Raw genomic sequence first — 17,817 nt, 5'->3', positions numbered from 1 at the left:
CTGTCAAGTTTAATAATCCCTTACGCCTTTGTTGATGACAGCACCTTCACATTTATTATTGAAAAACTGGAGAACTTAGCCTATATTTGCGTTGCGAGACCAGTGTTTCACAGGCTTGCGTGAACCAAATCAAAATCAGAAAGCCGAGTTTAGAGATTTGTTGGAATGTGAACTATACACCATAACAGCAAACATTTGAACTGGAAACAGTTTCAGTATACAGTAGAGTGAATTTTGTAATCGATTGAGTCAGTCTTTGATGATGTTTTTGGCCTCATGTGGATTTGCGGACCTTTATTCGTAATTTTGATTTTACAGAACTGACAATTTTTTTTCTGATGTATGTATGGAAATCATAGAAACGCAGGAAAAATCAGGAAAAATAACTATTTAGAACTGAATGATCAAAACACTTGCACAGAAACAGTTTTGAATTAAACAGCGCATTAAAAGGCACGCTGTGAGATTTTACTACCTACATGTTGGCGTGAAAATCGGCGTGAAATACAAAATCTGTCAGGCGTTCTATTTGAAAACGAGAGAATGGTGCGAGTTTTCAGCACGCATTAACACATCGTCGATCGACAATCGGCGAGAAACACCGACTTGGTTATATGTTTATTAATCAGTTGACTAATTCATCAACTTTAAGGCTTCTTCGATGTGGAGCTTGCTGCACAACTCATCTGCTTACCCATCTGCATGAACGCATACTTCTTCCGTGGTCAGTTCGTGCTTCATTTACAAGCTGGGAATGTGAACAGGTCAGCGATTTCAAGCGGAGCTTTCGCTGTCTTTCCTCCGGAAATTCACTGAAACACCTCCCCATGCCTTTGGAATTCCAAACTGCGTTACCCCCCCCCACGTCCTCAGAATGCCAGTCCAAGAAACCCCCCCTCTCCCTCGGAATTCCAAGATGCCGCCCGTGGTATGGTATGGTATGGATATTTTCTGGAATCACCCATTGGGCAGGGGTTTCGTTTAAAGACATTTGTTCATATATCGAGGCCATAGCAGGACATCGCCAACACTGGAAACAAGAATTGATCCAATTAGGTATGACCCACTTCAGTCGCGCACGGTAGACATTTTGCTGACATATCAAACGGAGCTACACAAGCACTTTCTCGTTGTTGGGGTCCCATCATTTGCAAGTGTTCTCTTTTGCCGGTGCCTGCAAAATACCCCCAGTACTTGCTCCAGAATCGACACTGAACTGCTGCAAGTCGTTCTGCGACCGATAAAATAACTTCTGGGTCTGATTGTAGGATGGCCGAAATGGAATTGATCAGAATGATATTGAAAGTTTCCGTTCACCTTGCTTCTTTAGTGTGCGGCAGAGTGCAAAAGACAACGAGTCTGTAAAACCATGAGTCAAAAAAGAGGTGTCGAATGATGGTTTTGACGTTATTTTATGGCCTTATGACCAGATATGACCAGCTCTGAGGCAGGGCATCGGGCTTTTGATCTCATGTCCTCCACGGCTCGTATGTGTGCTGTTGGGACATAAGGGTCGCGCTTGCCTGAGTGACACATTTTATGCCTATCCACCTATGTCTTTGAACGTGACCCCTGCATTGCCCTAAGCTGGAAAAGTTTCAAGTTGATGAAATGATGCGCATAAGTATTTACTACCCAGAGAACTAAACTCAAGTCGACAGCTATACCGTTCTCGCAGCTAAATATTAGTAAGTAATGACGGAAATCGCCTTTAACAGTCGACACAGAAATATCAGAAGAACAATTTCGGTTGAACAGTTTAAATTTAAAAGTGGCAAGGCGCGCGAAAGCGACCAGCAAAGTGAGCCTATTGTCCTGTAGAAATTTGTCATTTTGATTTAGTTATGTGTTGGAAGAACAATCATAGAACGTGTTTTCAATGCTATCCATTAATTGTGGATACATTAAATACTAATTTTGCACAAAAAATGGAGACTGACACTGATTCATAGTTAAAATGATCTATTTTGAATTATTTCCAAAGCACTTGCACGTTTTCTCGATACAAAATTTGCTCATCTCAGGCAAAGTACTCTTTACATTTGTATAAAACTGCTTCCATCAGGAATACAAAAAAACGAAATTATTACTGATAACGTAATATGCACTGTGCCACCAATAGAAATAAATCATTGGTATAAGATTAGCTCATTTTAAGTTATGCATTCTATAAGCATTAAAGATTGACATATAGTCATCACCTGCAGTTGGTCGTGCACGACAATGACTGTTTATGGAGGCTTTATTTTCTTTTCCATACCGGTCTATCTCCAGCTGTTTGTTCCCAAGTGTTGTTGTTAATGTTTCTGTGTTTCATATTTCTTTTCATGACGTCTTTAACCTCAGTTTTGGCCGACCTCGATTTCTTGACCCTTCACAAAGCTGGCAATACAACAGCATGATATTAATCACGTTTGCCAGCAGCACAGCATTTCTGTGGTCAATAACTTCAAGTCATTTAATCATTTTACAGAGGTTGGATCACTGGTTGCCCTTAAAAAATTAGCGTTAAGTTGCATAATCAATGTACACTACTTTTGTTAATTTAACTCTTTTCCCTAGAATCCCAACCGCGAGAAAACCGCGGTAAATCAGCCATTGCCAAAAAATGTTTTTTTTTCTCAAAAAATATTTAAAGTTAGGGGGGAAAAAATACATCATTTTAAAGCTAAGAAAATAAGCTTTCCAACAGCATATAACTTATTTACACACAACTGAAACATTTTATAAAAGCGAAAGTTGAATGAAAAAAATTAAGAAAAATAACACACAAAAAAGCTTTCCAGGCTAAATTTGGTCATTTTAGCGTTGATTACGAATTTTTGAATGGAAAACTAAAATTTTCTTCAATTTATCTGCTTTCTTGGACATAAATTTGACCGAAAACTGATGAGGCACGAATATTTTTGGATTTTTAGGAATAATCGGATTAGCGATCAATGGGTAATGTGATGATGCGATAAAAGTGTCAAGTTTGCGACCCGTTGCTAATGGCAACGGAAGCGATCGCATTACGAATAATTAACATCTGTTTGCCAAAAACCACCCAAAGAACCGATTTTTCGACGGAAAATTCATCCCAGTGGATAAAACTATTCACTGGACATGTAATAAAGGTAAACATGCTCAAGCAAATGCGAAAACAAGCGAATATCTTGAGGGAAAACACAATTTTGTGAGATCAAAGGACCATGTGCTCAAGACACGCAATTGCATCGCTAAGAAAATAATCTTACCCTTTCAGCGATGTTAACGCTTGAAATGAACCACAATCCTTTTCTTTATCCTTTCCGAAGCCTGTAGTGTAATTTTTTGGCTGAAATACTTTAGAAAAAATCGCTCCCGATCGGGTGAAAATTTCACCTTCGCATCAGCTTAAATTGCCTGACTCACAAAGTCCGTTATGTAGGCGTCATGACAGCTAGAAAGCCGAGATTTTCAGGGAAACTGGGGCTATATCTCCCCAGTAAACACTCCAAATTTCAGCGCGATCGAAGAAAATGGAGGCGTTCTACGAATCCTACAAGAATGGTTTCTGAGCTAACCATTTTTGGGTACTAGCAAAAAGAGTCCATTTACAAAAAATTACAGTTAGAATAACTTGTTTTTACAGAGTCACTTTCTCTTTGTACCATTTCATAAAATATATAACACTTACACATTTAAAACTACAAAGTGCCCTTCGTCTTCCCTCCCCGAAAAAATAAAAATCCCCAGAACAATAATATTATTAGTTGTGACGAATTCTGACAAAGAGCTATAACAATAATATCATGCGAAATGTATATATATCGAGCTGCATTGCGCATGCAGCTCGAGTCAAATACCCATATTTCACTCTTGCTCAACATAGAGTCTCCAGTAGCTCAGTGGTTAGAGCATCCGTACTAGATCATGGATGGTCGTGGGTTCGAATCCCATCTGGGGCTCGGATTTTTTCCGAGTTCCCAGTGGGTTCAATTGTAACACCTTTCATTCAATATGTGTTAAAGCATTCTCTCGCATTATTATTATTATTATTATTATTATTATTATGATTTTGGCTTGAGATTGTACAAAACGAAAGGAATAGCGAATTCATCTTATCTTAGCAGACTTGACAGCATGGCCTTGGCGAAACACTGTGCACTTGGTGGCTCGGTTGAGCTGGACCAACATTCAGGGTCTTCAAACAACTGAGAAGAAAGTGCTGCCTTTGGAATTACATCTGCAAATGGTTAGACTTTCAAGTCTTCTTGGCTAAGGTCTATAAACCGTAGGCCCTGTGTCACAAAAAATTTCTATGTTCATTAGTTCCCTGTGGGATGTTAAAGAACCCACACACTATTCGAGAAGAATAGGGGATAAAGTTCCTGGTGTTGTGGCTGTCCTCTGTGAGTATATGGGTGAGTGGGTATAGCCAAAACTTCAACCTGCTGAAGCAAATAAATAACAAGCAAACAAACAAACAACCACCTCAATCGATCTGTGACAACATTCAGCAACATGATTCTGCCCAAATTAATTGTGCATGAAGCCACGGACGAAAAAACGATCATGCGAGAATGAAAGCCTTTAAAGAAATCAGCTTCTACCACTGAAATACCGCTATTCCGAAAGGAGAAAAGGTTTACTTGTGGCTGCTGCCCCAAAAATTCCTGAAGCAAGTTATCAAACAAGACATCTTTGGCCGCAATTTTCTTTGTTATTTCGTGTGCGCGAAAAAATCCTGGATTCTAGCAAAACCATCGACCAATCAGACAAAAGTCTCCTTTGTTCATTATACCATTTCGCGAATCTATCCCCGTTAAAGGACCCCACATTGAGTTAAGCCAGTGATATATGTTCAAATTGATACCCGAATCGTCTTTCTCATTAAGCTTGCTTACGTAGTCAGCCAACTGGTTATTCCCCCTTGGGACCCAAACAGGGTGTAATGTGACATTTAAAAGAGGATCACAACTCGACGATCTGCTTTGCAACGTCTTGCAGATCAGCTTTGATGCTGCCTCTGTGAATGAGGTTAACCACGTTTGTATTGTCAGTGTATCATTGTATGTTATGACCCAGCAATGAGGCGCCAACAGACTGTAACATGTTGCTGATTGTCTGCACTTCATGCCAGGTCGAACTCCTTCGGCTTTCATAGTCATTTCAGTGGCCATGACAAATAAGTCTGTTTCCCGATGAAACTACATAACCACCATAACCCTGCCTGGAGGCATCCAAATAAACTGCTGATTTAAAACTCACGGGCTCTAAGACTGATACCGTTTAGTCCAGACATGTTTTCGCTCCAAAAGGGCAGTTCGCTTATAATGCATGGTGTGCAGGGTACAATAGAAGTCCAAGACTTTCTAGTCTTTATGGCATGATACATGTGTCATGTATGTAGGTACACCTATGGGCCATTAGCTTCAGACATGGAGATAACCTGTCCCGCTACATGAGCTAGCTATTTAGCTGTTACTGCACCGCTGTTACAGGCTGGCTAGAACGCGCAAAATAGATTCTTTCAGCTTATTCACTCGAACTTTGGTGACAAACAACCGATTATCCAATGTATTAAAAACATGGCCTAACCAAGTTTGGATTGCCTCAGGGTCCCAATGGCACTTAGTATCGCTCAGTATAAAACCCAGTTTGAATAGCTGAGTTTGACAGCTATAGAGTCAGATAACGTGGTCTTTGCCTGAGCTTCTGAAAAAAACTAATTACTGGCTTTAGAACCTTGGTAAACAGATAAGGCGTGGTCGAGAGGCCAAACGGTAATACATTGAAAACAAAATACTGCAGTCTGCCTTTATAGAACCACTGAAACCCAAGGTAAGAGCGATGGGATCCGTAAACCTCGATGTGGTGATAGGCGCTTTTGATGCCAAATGTGCAAAGAATGTACCCTGTCTTAAAAAGCCGTTCCGCGGCCTCTACATCCTCACACTTAAACTTATACTTATAGAGATGAGGGTTGACGTACCTTAAATCAAGAACAAGCCTCTTTTTTCCGTTGTCACAACAAGAAACGGGTAAAGGGTTGACTACCCAGGGTTGATGTTCGACTATGTCAACACTCTTACTGGCTAAAAGATCAGTGAGATCAGCATTTCCGAAAGACTTATTGCCCAAAGCTGACTTGTTGTTCGCTAGTACTGTCTGCACAGGAAAGGTTATCATTAGGAAGCATGTATCCGAATTTAATGATGTCTAAAACCGGTTTGGTAGCGTCTGAAGCTTCCCATTCTAGAGTGTTTCTTTTCAAAATCCCTCTAATTTGTATGTGTTCGTGTTCAACAAAATCTCCTATTGCTTGCTGACTGAATTCCATCTCATCGGTCGCTTCACTCTCAAACCCCCCAATAAAACTCTGCTCTTCTTCAATTTCAGTTTCCATTATGACTAAATAACTAACTATTTCGTTGGGCCTCCTTCTCGGCTTTCTTAATCTTGTAAGCGTTGTCATTGTTAGCCGGTAATTCATTGGCAATATATTCACCTATGGTTTTCACCCGAACTTGGAACGGTCGGCTGGAAGAACAAGCTTCTGTCTCTGATCGATTAATTAACTCAATACCTTCGTCTAACTTTGCAAGACAAGCGTTTTGTTTGTTGGCTTGCATGGCTTCTTTTACTTCGGATATGGCCTCCTTAACTTGTTCATTGTGTTTAAACTGTTGTTTGTGTCCCTTTTTCTTGAATGACTGATGCTTGGTAAATTTCATACGCTTACTTTGGCTCATTTGTGCTTTGTGAGCAGACCCAGGAATGCTCTTGAACTCTCGTTTTATGGTGTGCAGCTTGCTGTCAATTACGCTTACGAGTTTCTCCATCAACGATGCTTGTTGTCTCACGATTTCTTTCTGTGGTTTTGAATCCATAACCGAATGGTAAGGCACTTGTAGTGTAGAAACTAATTACAAAGCAGAGTATTTTGCAGCGAGGGAAATAAATGAAAGTAAGGTGTTATCGTATTCGCAAAACGTTGATGAATAAGAATTGTTGCACTCACGGCTCGCCTCGTCAAACATGTACTGAGATGATCACTACCATAGCAACTACGAACTACGTCATCAATGAATAACACACAAACATCATAGCAACTCCTACCATTTTAGGCGAACCGTGAAAACAATAGTTTACTGCTATTCTTTGAACGGCAGCAAACAATGTTTGCCATGGAAGATGAGTGAGGTATCGGCTTACACTGAATTGAATACATGTATTTTGGAAGTGAACTCCCATACTTAGAGCTGTGAAAGCTACAACAATTCTCATTTTCCCTTCTCTTTTCATTGCACTCTGTCGTTGCATTTCTGCCAAGATCTGGAATGGAAAATTCCAATTAAGAGCCGATTTCTGAAATTATCGAAAATCAGGCTTGAGTCATGAAATTTCAAATTCCTTCATATTTTGCCCATATAATCTCTGTAGTGGAGTATTTTCAAAAATAACTTTTAAAGTTTCATCAGAGTGTTATTTTTTTCAAAATCGGGGAAAGTTTGAAATACTGCAAATGAGCATCCTTTCAGTCATGAAACTAACTGAAAATTGCCCATTTTCATCTCGCTCGTAGAAAGAAGCGTGACGTCCTCTATTAATGAAATGTTTACAAAATGTGAACACATCCTTGTTCTTCATAATGCACTAGTTTGAGTTAGATAAGCTGGAAAATTAGAAAAATGCCTCGGCCGTTAGAAGAAACCCCATTTCGGCAGTTTTAAATTTTAGCAAATTTCATCCATTTTCAACACAAAAGAAACCCAATTGGTACGTTAAGTGTAAACTTAAAATTAAGACCTTGGTGAAGCACAACCTTAGTTGTTTACTGTGTTAAAATATTTCTGGCGGCACTACAAAAGTATCCCGGTGAGAGACGAAAATGTGAAGGGTACTTTGAGACGAGGAGAGCCTGCGAAATGAACAACGGCCGTCACGCTATAAATCAAGTCCTTTGCTTCATTATCATTTGCGACAAAGAATATGTTTTCTAAAAGCAGTACAGAAATTGCTAATAGCAGCTTATTCTTGTTGAACTTAGTGGGATAACATTTTGTTTGATTTTATCAACTCACGTATTTGTACACATGTAGAAGACAGAATTAGACGACACATTTTGCTGTTAATTGTGTAATTCGAAATTATTTACATTATTCTGCTTTGGCTACTTTCAAAAATACAACAGTCAGGAAATACCAAAAGTCAGAGTATTTCTAAGCTTTACTTCATCGATTGAGTTTTTATGACAGGAAAAGCAATTAGTTTAGAATTATCAAGCGAAGATTGTATAAATTCACTTAGAAGAGGTCAAAGTTAACAGCAAAGATCAACAGATTAGCTAGCTATGTGACTGTCCCATCGCCAGTATTAATATTTATGAAATTGCTATAAACTAGCAGTTTTTTTTAGCCCTGAATTCGAAAAACTCGCAAAAGAGGACTTACCACAGTGATCTGATCTGCAGGGCCAGTAACTCTTTTTAAAACGGAAAAAGTTGAAACCCTTGTCACTGCGTGACTCAGACAAACTGACGCATGATCAAAACGGCGTGGAAGCTGGTAATAGAACTCTCCCCACGCGCTATGCAGGTGAACAAGTAGCAAATGACAAAAGTTTCGGATTTTACGTCTGTAACTAAGTAGTTATTCAAGTTTCTAAACCAGCCGTCTAGCCAAATATACATTCCCCGTGCTTGAAAAACTTTCTCTCTTGGCAGGGGGTAGGTGAGGGGGGAGGTAGGGAGGTTCCTTGCTCGTGAGAAGTCGCGGACGTTTAGAACACAACTTAGTGCCCTTTATTCAACAGCCACTTATTTTCTAATGTATGACTCTTATCTTTGCAAATATAAAGAACGAAGTGGAAAGTTACTATAATGTTTCCTAACTACAGGAAAAGCTAACATTAATGGTTGGAGGTTTCATCTATAGACATTGCAAGCTGTTTGGGGCCACACCTGCATTTTATGTCTACATTTAGCATGTTCCTTGACTGCAAAACAGTCAGAGTGCAGATACGATACTCGAGAAGCACAGAAAGCCTCGCTATGTCATTCGACTTCTCTTAGTCCTACAAGAAACAACCGCACGTTATCCTATGACCGACCAGCACACAAAAAGACTACTTTGCAGTCAGGCCTGTTCCAAGCTCCAGAATAGTGAGAACCGCGAAATCTTGAAACCATGAACCCAAATTTAAAATTATCCTCTCTCTGCACAGTTCCACTCATTTTGTTTTCTCAGGTTTTGCTTTCAAATTTGGGCGTTCCCACCTACTGAGAGCTTTGAACTGGCTAAGTAATGTTCAACAAGCTAGTGTTCATGTGGCATAATTAAACATCGCAAGGCTAATCACGTACGGCTTTTTCTTGATAAGGAAACGGAAATTTTTAAAGGCTGATAGCAAAAGGCCTTGTATTGTTTTTTGTGCTTCACTTATTAGCTCTACAGGGGCAGCTATCTACAAGTTCTTCCAGGAGTGCCATATATGGAACTTTCCTTCTGACTGCCGGTACTGGTACATCCAGTTCCAAACTTTGGCAGAGATGCTGTAGAATCCCCAACTTTGTTTTCCGAAACTCGGCTTTGTTGTTAACCAATGAGCACATCTCGTACTGATCAACAACTATTGGGTGACAGATATGCAGGGTGGAAATCACATCTGCTCTTGCCAGAGAGAAATTGCTTTGCTCCTCTGCCGCTAAGACATCTTGTGGTGTCACCTCAACTAGTTGCTGACGCAGCTTCGCTGCAAGGCGCGAGAAGTAAGACAACACTTGCCGGGGAGTGAGGAACTGTGAACCACAAAACAACCTTTCCCCCGTCTGAGCCCCGGGCACGGCGCATTTGTTTTGCAACGACATCCGGCTCCAACTTCCTACCTGTGGACTGGCTGATATTAAATTTCGCTTCCAGATAGGTCTTCTGTTTTTCGTTGAATCGGTAGGCCTTCTTCATTTCCTTCAGTGCCCAGCCCTCCTTGAAATTTTCACTTTGGTTCGAGGTGTCAACAGAGCTGGACACTTGCAGAGAAGGAAGTAGGCCTACGCCTTCCTGGAGATGGGTGGCGTACTGTTGCTTGGCCAGGTCCATTAGAGTGTGTCTCTCCGGTGACATGGAACAGGATTCTAACGACAGGTGATGTTCCAGGGCAGATGACCATTGAAATACTTTAGCGCAACCTTCCTTTGGGCATGAAAAGACATTAGATTGTACACTTTCCGCACTGGCACATTGTTCCTGATCCTCGGCCGTGGTTATTTTGCAGAAACTGCTTTGAATTCACCAGGAGAGAACAAAACAGAAAGCCAGCTGTAGTTGACATCTGTAATAAAACTAGGCAGAATTAGCATAAACATCACATCAGAGTGAATTAAGAGGCCTATGTTACGCGTACTTTTATGATAATAGAATTTAGACCGCAATAAATCAGTTATATTGTACGCATCTTCAGTTTACTTTTCTTCTTCATCACCATCGGCATCCTTATTATCGTCGTCGTCGTCGTCGTCCTCCTCCTCCCCTTCATCATCATCATGCTGAGGAAGCACGTCAGGCACCTCAGTACTCTAGTAGCTGGCTTCCTTCTTGATGATGTAAGTTAAAATTCCAGTTAACTATCAAAGAACATGGGGACTTTCTACTGAAGAAAGTGTAATTTGTTCTTGGAGCAAAATATTTAGAACGTGTTTTGTTTGTCACACTCAATTTATTTCATCAATAAAAGCTACTTAAACCTGTCAGTTGAACACTTAGCAACAGTTTTCAAGTGGCTGTCTATAGGCTAAGCTCGTTAACGCATCCCCTTGATACGCTTAAAATACCAGTGTCTTTAAAAATGACTAAAAAGACACATTGGTAATAAGATTTCACTGACCTGAAACTTTCTCCTTCGCAATGCTCTTTCCTGGACTGATATCATACGCTCGCCAGACCTGGAGGGATCTGTCAGTGAACTGAAAGTTATTCAGCTTGTTTATGCCAGGAATTTTCTGGAGCTCCACTCTTTGGTTAATTGACGGCACGAGAGCTACCCTGACACCTTCCACTCCCCTATGGGAAAGCAGGGCCTCCCTCATCTCTTCTGCTGTCGTAACATCATGGCCTTTGTTGAGGTAAATGCAGATGTGGCACTTAAACGTAGCTGCTAGCCTATCGGCTGCTCCCTTGCCACCTTGGGGGTCACTGAAATGTAGTCGCGTTACTTTGATCCCGGTTGACTGCTCCATTGTTTGGCACACAAGGACAGTATTGGCGCAATGGTAGCACCCGGCATAGTCCTGACAAAGGTAGGCCCAAGTAATCTCTGGATATTCCGTTTTCAGTGTTTTTAACACGTGCTGCATCATCAGGATCACGGCAGTGCTGTCCTGACTGCAAGACTGAACAATGTGGATGAACTCCTGGGACTGGAGTTCCCCACTTTTCCTTCGAAACACAGAGATGTGCCAGGAAATTCCCCTCTTCCCGAACCAATCTTGCTGGGATTCCCTTTACAGCTGGGGGAGGAACTTCATGGCCCAGTCGTTGACAATCAGCACGGTGTTGTCGTCCGGCAGTTGAAGAACATCCATCCTCGATTTATCCTGCTGTACTGACCGTAACTGGTGGGCTTTCCATGCCTGAATAGATCGCCCTGCCAACTCATACAGAAAGTGAATTTCATCTCTTTCATCCTTGTTGCGAAATTCAGCATCTTGCGCAGCTCCGACGACCTCTTGTAGGGGACCATTGAGGGCTTGGCACTGATCACACAGCTCTTTATGCTTGTGGTCACACCTCTGTTTGAACGCAGACTCAGATGGGTTGCTCAGTGCATATATGCTGCAGTGGTCAGCCACTCTAGCCTCACTGTCTATGTGCACCTGATTAGGCAAAGAGACATCATGTTATTTTTACACTACCAATATAAATATGTCTGCTGACGTTTCAGTTATGTTGTTGTTGCTGATACTACTACTGCTACTACTGCTACTATTACTACTACTACTACTACTATTACTTCTTCTTCTTTTGCTGCTGCTGCTGCTGCTACTGCAGCTACCACTACCATTCCCACTCCCACCACCACCCCCACTACCACTACTGCTGCTGCTACTGCTACTACTACTACTACTACTACTACTACTACTGTTACAGCTACAGCCATATCTCCTACTGCCACTGTTAAACGCTTCAGTTTTCGAATGTTTTGGCGAGAAAATTTTATGATTCTAAACCCTTTCCCCTAAACAAGTCTTTCCGAAAAAATAAAAATGTACATTACAGATACACTACAGTGTAAACAAATGTACACTCTAGTTTACCTAAGATAGAGCTTTCCCGCCTTCAGGGCATCTTTAATGCGGCCTTCCCACTCTCTGCCGTCAGCTCTGAGTGAAGAAATTTCCTCCACTATTGAAGCAAGGTCATCGAATGCTCGTGTCCCTTCTGCTGCAAGATAATCTAGGCCTTGTAGGGACTTGCGCCTCAACGCACTACACTCTGTCAGTATTTGTAGCATGGTACTGCGGCTGAAAGGCTTGAAGTTGGTCTCACTGCAATACTGCCTGTACTGCATGACAATCCATTTAGGTATCATTATGCGAATGATGTTTGGCACCGTGATAATTTTCCCGGACAACAGCTGTAGGTGTTTCTCGCCAAAAGGTAGGTCCTGAACAAGATGAGGGCTTGTGATAAACCCCAGGAAATGATCCAGCTGGTTTCCGTCTATCCTTAGTCTTGGAGACTCGCTGGTGGGCACTGGGGCATGCCGTCCATACTGAACACGGTGCAGGTTGGCCGTTGTGTAACGATACTGGGTCAAGCCAGGTATAAATTCAGATATGACTCTGAAACTGGCGACTCCTGACATTATGGACAGCACCTGCCGCCGTGTGTCCCAGCTGGTTGCATTGCTATATGCCTCTGCCAGTGCTTCTAGGTAAGCTGTCTCTGATGGAAGAGATGCTTGATGGAGACCCAGTTGCTGGTTCACGGCACCAGACGTCTGTAGCGCTTTCCACAGGTAGGGAGCGCTATTGGGAGAAATCACTTTAAGTACAGCCGCGACAATCTCACCAGATCACTGGACATAGCGCTGTCTTGTACGCACACTGACTTCACCCCAATCCAGCCAAAGCCTTCCAAGCGACTGGATTTGGCACTCATTGAGAAAAAATGTTAAGGGCATCTCTTGGTCGGGCTCTCACCCTTGAAGATCGATTCCCTTCTCCAGAAGAAGAATCTGTACTGGCTGTCTCAGGAGAAAGGATAGGGCTGTCATCAGAGATCTTCATTCGCTTAACGCCTGCTGTCAGCGCGTCAGATGCAGCACTAAGATCTTCTTCCTGTGTTCCAAAGGGGCAAAATGTACACTGTTTAATATATTAAAGGCAAAAAAAAAAAAATTGCTCTGCAGCCTTAAATTCATGATGCTCATGCACAATTTTGTCGTAACACATAAAACGTGAACCGATCGGCTTTTTTAATGCCAACAGACACTGAAATGATGTTACCTCTTCCTGTGGAGATTTGTCACTCTCTTTGAGAATGTATGCCTGCTCTTCTGTTTGACTGCCAGTGGATTCAGCAGTCTCCTTCAGTGACCGCCGCACTTGCGATAAATTCCCTGCACTGCCTGCAAACAGCTGTATAATTTTACATTATATATATATATATACTTGTTACTTAGTATTTGTTACCTCCAAGTTCATTTGGTAATAGAGCATTCAGAAACTCTGCCCTGCGGAAACCTCCTCGCTATTACGGACACCAGTTTATTACCTGTATTACTTCATTCACATTTCCGAGAAAACTAAAATACCCACAACACATATTTATTGCACATGACGTGGAAGAGGTCCTTATCCACTATTTTATTGTGTCTTCTTGTACCCTGAATTTCAAGTCATTAGAGTGGATTGTTATGGTGTTTTTAAATTAAAACTCCATTTATTTCATTGTATGAAAACGCCATAATCGTAGATCGTTTAGCATACCAAATTCAGAAAAAATAACGTACCATAAAAAACCATCGCAAAGTCGAGAGAATATAACAATCCAATAAGTTAGCTATTTTTCCAAAGAAATGTGCACGGGCTACATAACACATTTCATAAGCTTATTAACTCTTTGGGGCAGATGTTATATCTTTAGGGATAAACGCCATTTTACGGAAATAAAAGCCGGGTTTTCTGTAAGGTTTAGAATTCGTCAAATTATAAGCTTCTAATTCGCGAAAACTATCTCTGTCTTTAGGCACGTTTTTTTGGAAAGATAGAAAAACACTTATTACTGGCGAATGCAGCTGTCAGTAAAACTTAGCAAAAAAGAAAAGAAAAGAAAAACACGATAAAAGACAAAGAGTGGTCTTCAAATATAAATCACCCTCTATATTTATTTACTTTTGTGAACGTCATAATCCCTTGAAAATCTCGCCGTGTAAGACTTCTTCTTAGCGCTCGTTAAAGATCATATGCAAACCATTAACCAGGACACAAAATCTCTAATTTGCTCTACCTGGTATCCATGGGAACGAAATGTAATCTAAAAAAAAAATTCAATAATCTACAACTTTGACGTAGCCTGCAGGGGGAGGGCCGAAGGAGGGATCAAGGGGTTGACACGCACGGAACAGGAGGGACGTGCGAGGGCGATTTTAGCTGGCGCAACATGCTCAGCAAATCTCCACTTTCCCTCTCCTTTCGGTTTCTCTCACACAGGCCAGCATTTGAATGATGTATTAATTTTAAAACAATGTGAAATACGTACGCGAGCCTACTGGTACAAGCATCTTCGTGGTCTGCAAAACGTGTGCGGAATGCACCTTTAATCCACACTGAGTTTTTGGAGCTGAGGATTTGCCTTTGTGGGCAGCCATTTCAGCAGGAATGGTACAACGAGACCTATTACACCGCCATCTGGTACCAAATGAATAGCGATGGCGAGGGCAGGCAGTCATTTTCAAATGAGATTGTTCTATTTCAAAAATGCCTGAAAATTACAGATTGAAATTTCAGTCAACGAAGGTAGTTATATGAAAAAAGAAATGTTAAAACGGCATGATGGATTTGCAATGACTAAAAACCTACCTGCGTGAGCTAGCAATAGCTTTGTTTCACTGTCAACGCCAGAATCATCGCTTATTTTGCAGTAGACTAGGTGGGAGCAGACATCTTTCTTGCAATCGCGGAATGACACATATTGCACATTAGCCGGATTGAAGGAACTTGGACCGCAGTAACCACCAACGGAGCAAGAATAACCACAAGATGCCATAAAGAATTTGATAGCAAGGCGAAAAACTAGTACTTAGAACTTTCAGTATTATCTAATACTGACAATCATAACACGAGCTTACCAGGTCTGCCAGTACCAGTACGCAACTGTCACACAATCTTATTGTGACAAACTTCAGGAATGTCAACATACGACCTTTGGTCGCGTCTTCGTCTTGCCACATTTAGAGTAAATAACGCTATCATATGGTCAACATGGTACAAATATCATTCAGGATATTGCTAGACTCTACAATCGAGTGCAAGATTGTCCTAGTCACGCAGATAATTCAAGGATCGGGTAAGTTTTACTGTGTTCATACATTGGCGCTTGTTTGTTTCATAGGCTCTCCTCGTCTCAAAGTAACTTTCACATTTTGATCTCTCGACGGGGTACTTTTGCAGTGCCGCGAGAAATATTTTAACACAGTAAACAACTAAGGTTGTGCTTCACCAAGGTCTTAATTTTAGGTTCAAACTTTACGTACCAATTGGGTTTCTTTTGTGTTGAAATTAGATGAAACTTGCTAAATTTTTAAACTGCCAAAATGGGATTTCTTCAGACGGACGAAGCATTTGCAATTTCCCAGCATATCAAAATTAAACTAGTGCATTATGAAGAACAAGGATGTGTTTATATTTTGTAAACATGTCATTGATAGAGGACATCGTGTTTCTCTCTGCGAGTGAGATGAAAATGGGTAATTTTTCAGATAGTTTCGTGACTGAAAGGACGCTCATTTGCTGTATTTCAAACTTTGCCCGATTTTGAAACAAAATAACACGCGGATGAAACTTTTAACCTTATTTTTTAAAATACCTTACTTCAAGGATTATATGGGCAAAATATGAAGGAATTCGAAATTTCATGACTGACGCCCAATTCTTGATAATTTGAGAAATCGGCTCTTAAGAACGATTGCCTGTAAGAATCGAGAATCGTCTGTCAACGACCATTTTGGGGGATAGTTCATATTTTGCCCAAAGATACCCTTTAGTGAACTATTTTCAAGAACCACATTTAAAAGTTCCAGCGATTGTTATTTTTTCAGAAATTTGCGAAAATTTGAAAACGCAGTTAAAGTGCGGTTTTCTGTTTGACAAATTGTCCAAAATTTGCTGCGAGAACCAAGTTAAATGAATTCAATTGGCACCAAACTTGACAAAAATTAAGAACAACTATTCTTGTTCATTTCTACTTCGATACTTTTTACGGAAATGTCAAAATTGTGATTTTCTAAGCTCTTTAAAGAACATCCTCAAAGACTGCATAACATGGCGGCGGAAAATGGGTGATATTTGACGCGATAAAAATGTACCTGGTACCTCATTCTTAATTTTTTTTACTTCATATTCTTCAAATATTGCTATAATTCATTTTCTGTGTGAAGTTTTATGCTCGAACTCGGAACGCTTCCCTCCGAAAATATCACAAATGTTTGTAACCTGAGCAAGCTAAATGACGCGAAATTTAAACCCAAGCTGATGCTAATTACTCCTGTAGAATCGTCGAACTGACTAATTCTCGGCTTTGTAGCTTGTAAAGCTTTAAAAAATGCGAATTTATCCTTCAGAAGGATTAAAAGTGACTGAAAATAGTATTTGAGGGCAAAAATCCGCAAGTGAACTATATATTACTCAATTCAAACACATTATAATTTATACTGGTTTATGCAAGTGACTTTTCTATCATGATGTCAAAACTGAAATTAATACGATATTAAATCTGTTCAGTTTTCTGTCAAAAGAGATCGCGATTCACACGACAAGTTACTCCACTGTAATGCGAAAGGTATAGAGAATTCTTTTTGTAATTGTTTACATTACAAAACACACGCAGTGTCAGTTTCACTGAACTGCATGTACGACTTGGCGGACCGTTTCATTTCAAGAGCACCCTTTTAAAAGCTAGTAGTAGAGCAAAAACATGACAGAATTTCAAAGAATTTCAAACCAAATCAGTATACATATGCTGAAAAACGAAAACTGAATGTGCGCCAATTGTGCGGTATCAAAGACATAATTTGACATAATGAACGGTTACTACCGAAAGAAAGCTACCTAAAGCAGTACGTACTTGCACTTCAGTGAGCTACGCAAAGTTTGAGTCCATAATGTTATCCAATGTTGTCCGTTTCATTGTGAACTCATTTTCTGGAGGCATACATATGCAAGATGTTGTTGAACTTTTGACGTTCAAACGTTGGTAAATATTTATGTCACGCAAAGTAACGAAAGTTTTCTTTTGTTCCATTCATGCCCTGTTTTGTGTCGTTATTGAGGCTCTGCCAACTAGGGTAAATTCCGACAAGCGACATGCCCTAAAAAGTAGTGACAGCAATTGAAGTGAAATCGCGACAAACGACATCCTTTCTTTAAATTTCTGACAGCAATGGTCACAGCAATGTGAAACATTGACAAAGCAGCGACACGAACCCCCCCCCCTCCCCCTTCCTGGCAGGGCCTCGTTATTGTTGCATGAGAAGCGTTGTTTTGTTTTTGTTGTTTCTTTTAGAATAAAATTGCATCCTCATTTACATAAGTATGTGATAAAAATAGACTACCAAGCAAGATGGTCAGTCGATAGT

General features: G+C 40.6%; 1 long non-coding RNA gene across 1 annotated transcript in view; it reads right to left on the bottom strand.

The window, feature by feature from the left end:
• LOC138060416 (uncharacterized) overlaps nt 1-2,357 on the bottom strand; it is a 27,383-nt gene extending 25,026 nt beyond the window's left edge. Inside the window, exon 1 of the long non-coding RNA XR_011134347.1 lies at nt 2,202-2,357. This is a non-coding gene — a long non-coding RNA (uncharacterized lncRNA). The remainder of the gene's footprint in view (nt 1-2,201) is intronic.
• Nucleotides 2,358-17,817: the final 15,460 nt, after the last annotated feature.

The sequence above is a fragment of the Montipora capricornis genome, chromosome 8, assembly GCF_036669925.1.
Source record: "Montipora capricornis isolate CH-2021 chromosome 8, ASM3666992v2, whole genome shotgun sequence".
Lineage (NCBI taxonomy): Eukaryota > Metazoa > Cnidaria > Anthozoa > Scleractinia > Acroporidae > Montipora > Montipora capricornis.
This window is presented reverse-complemented; position numbering and strand designations above follow the sequence as displayed.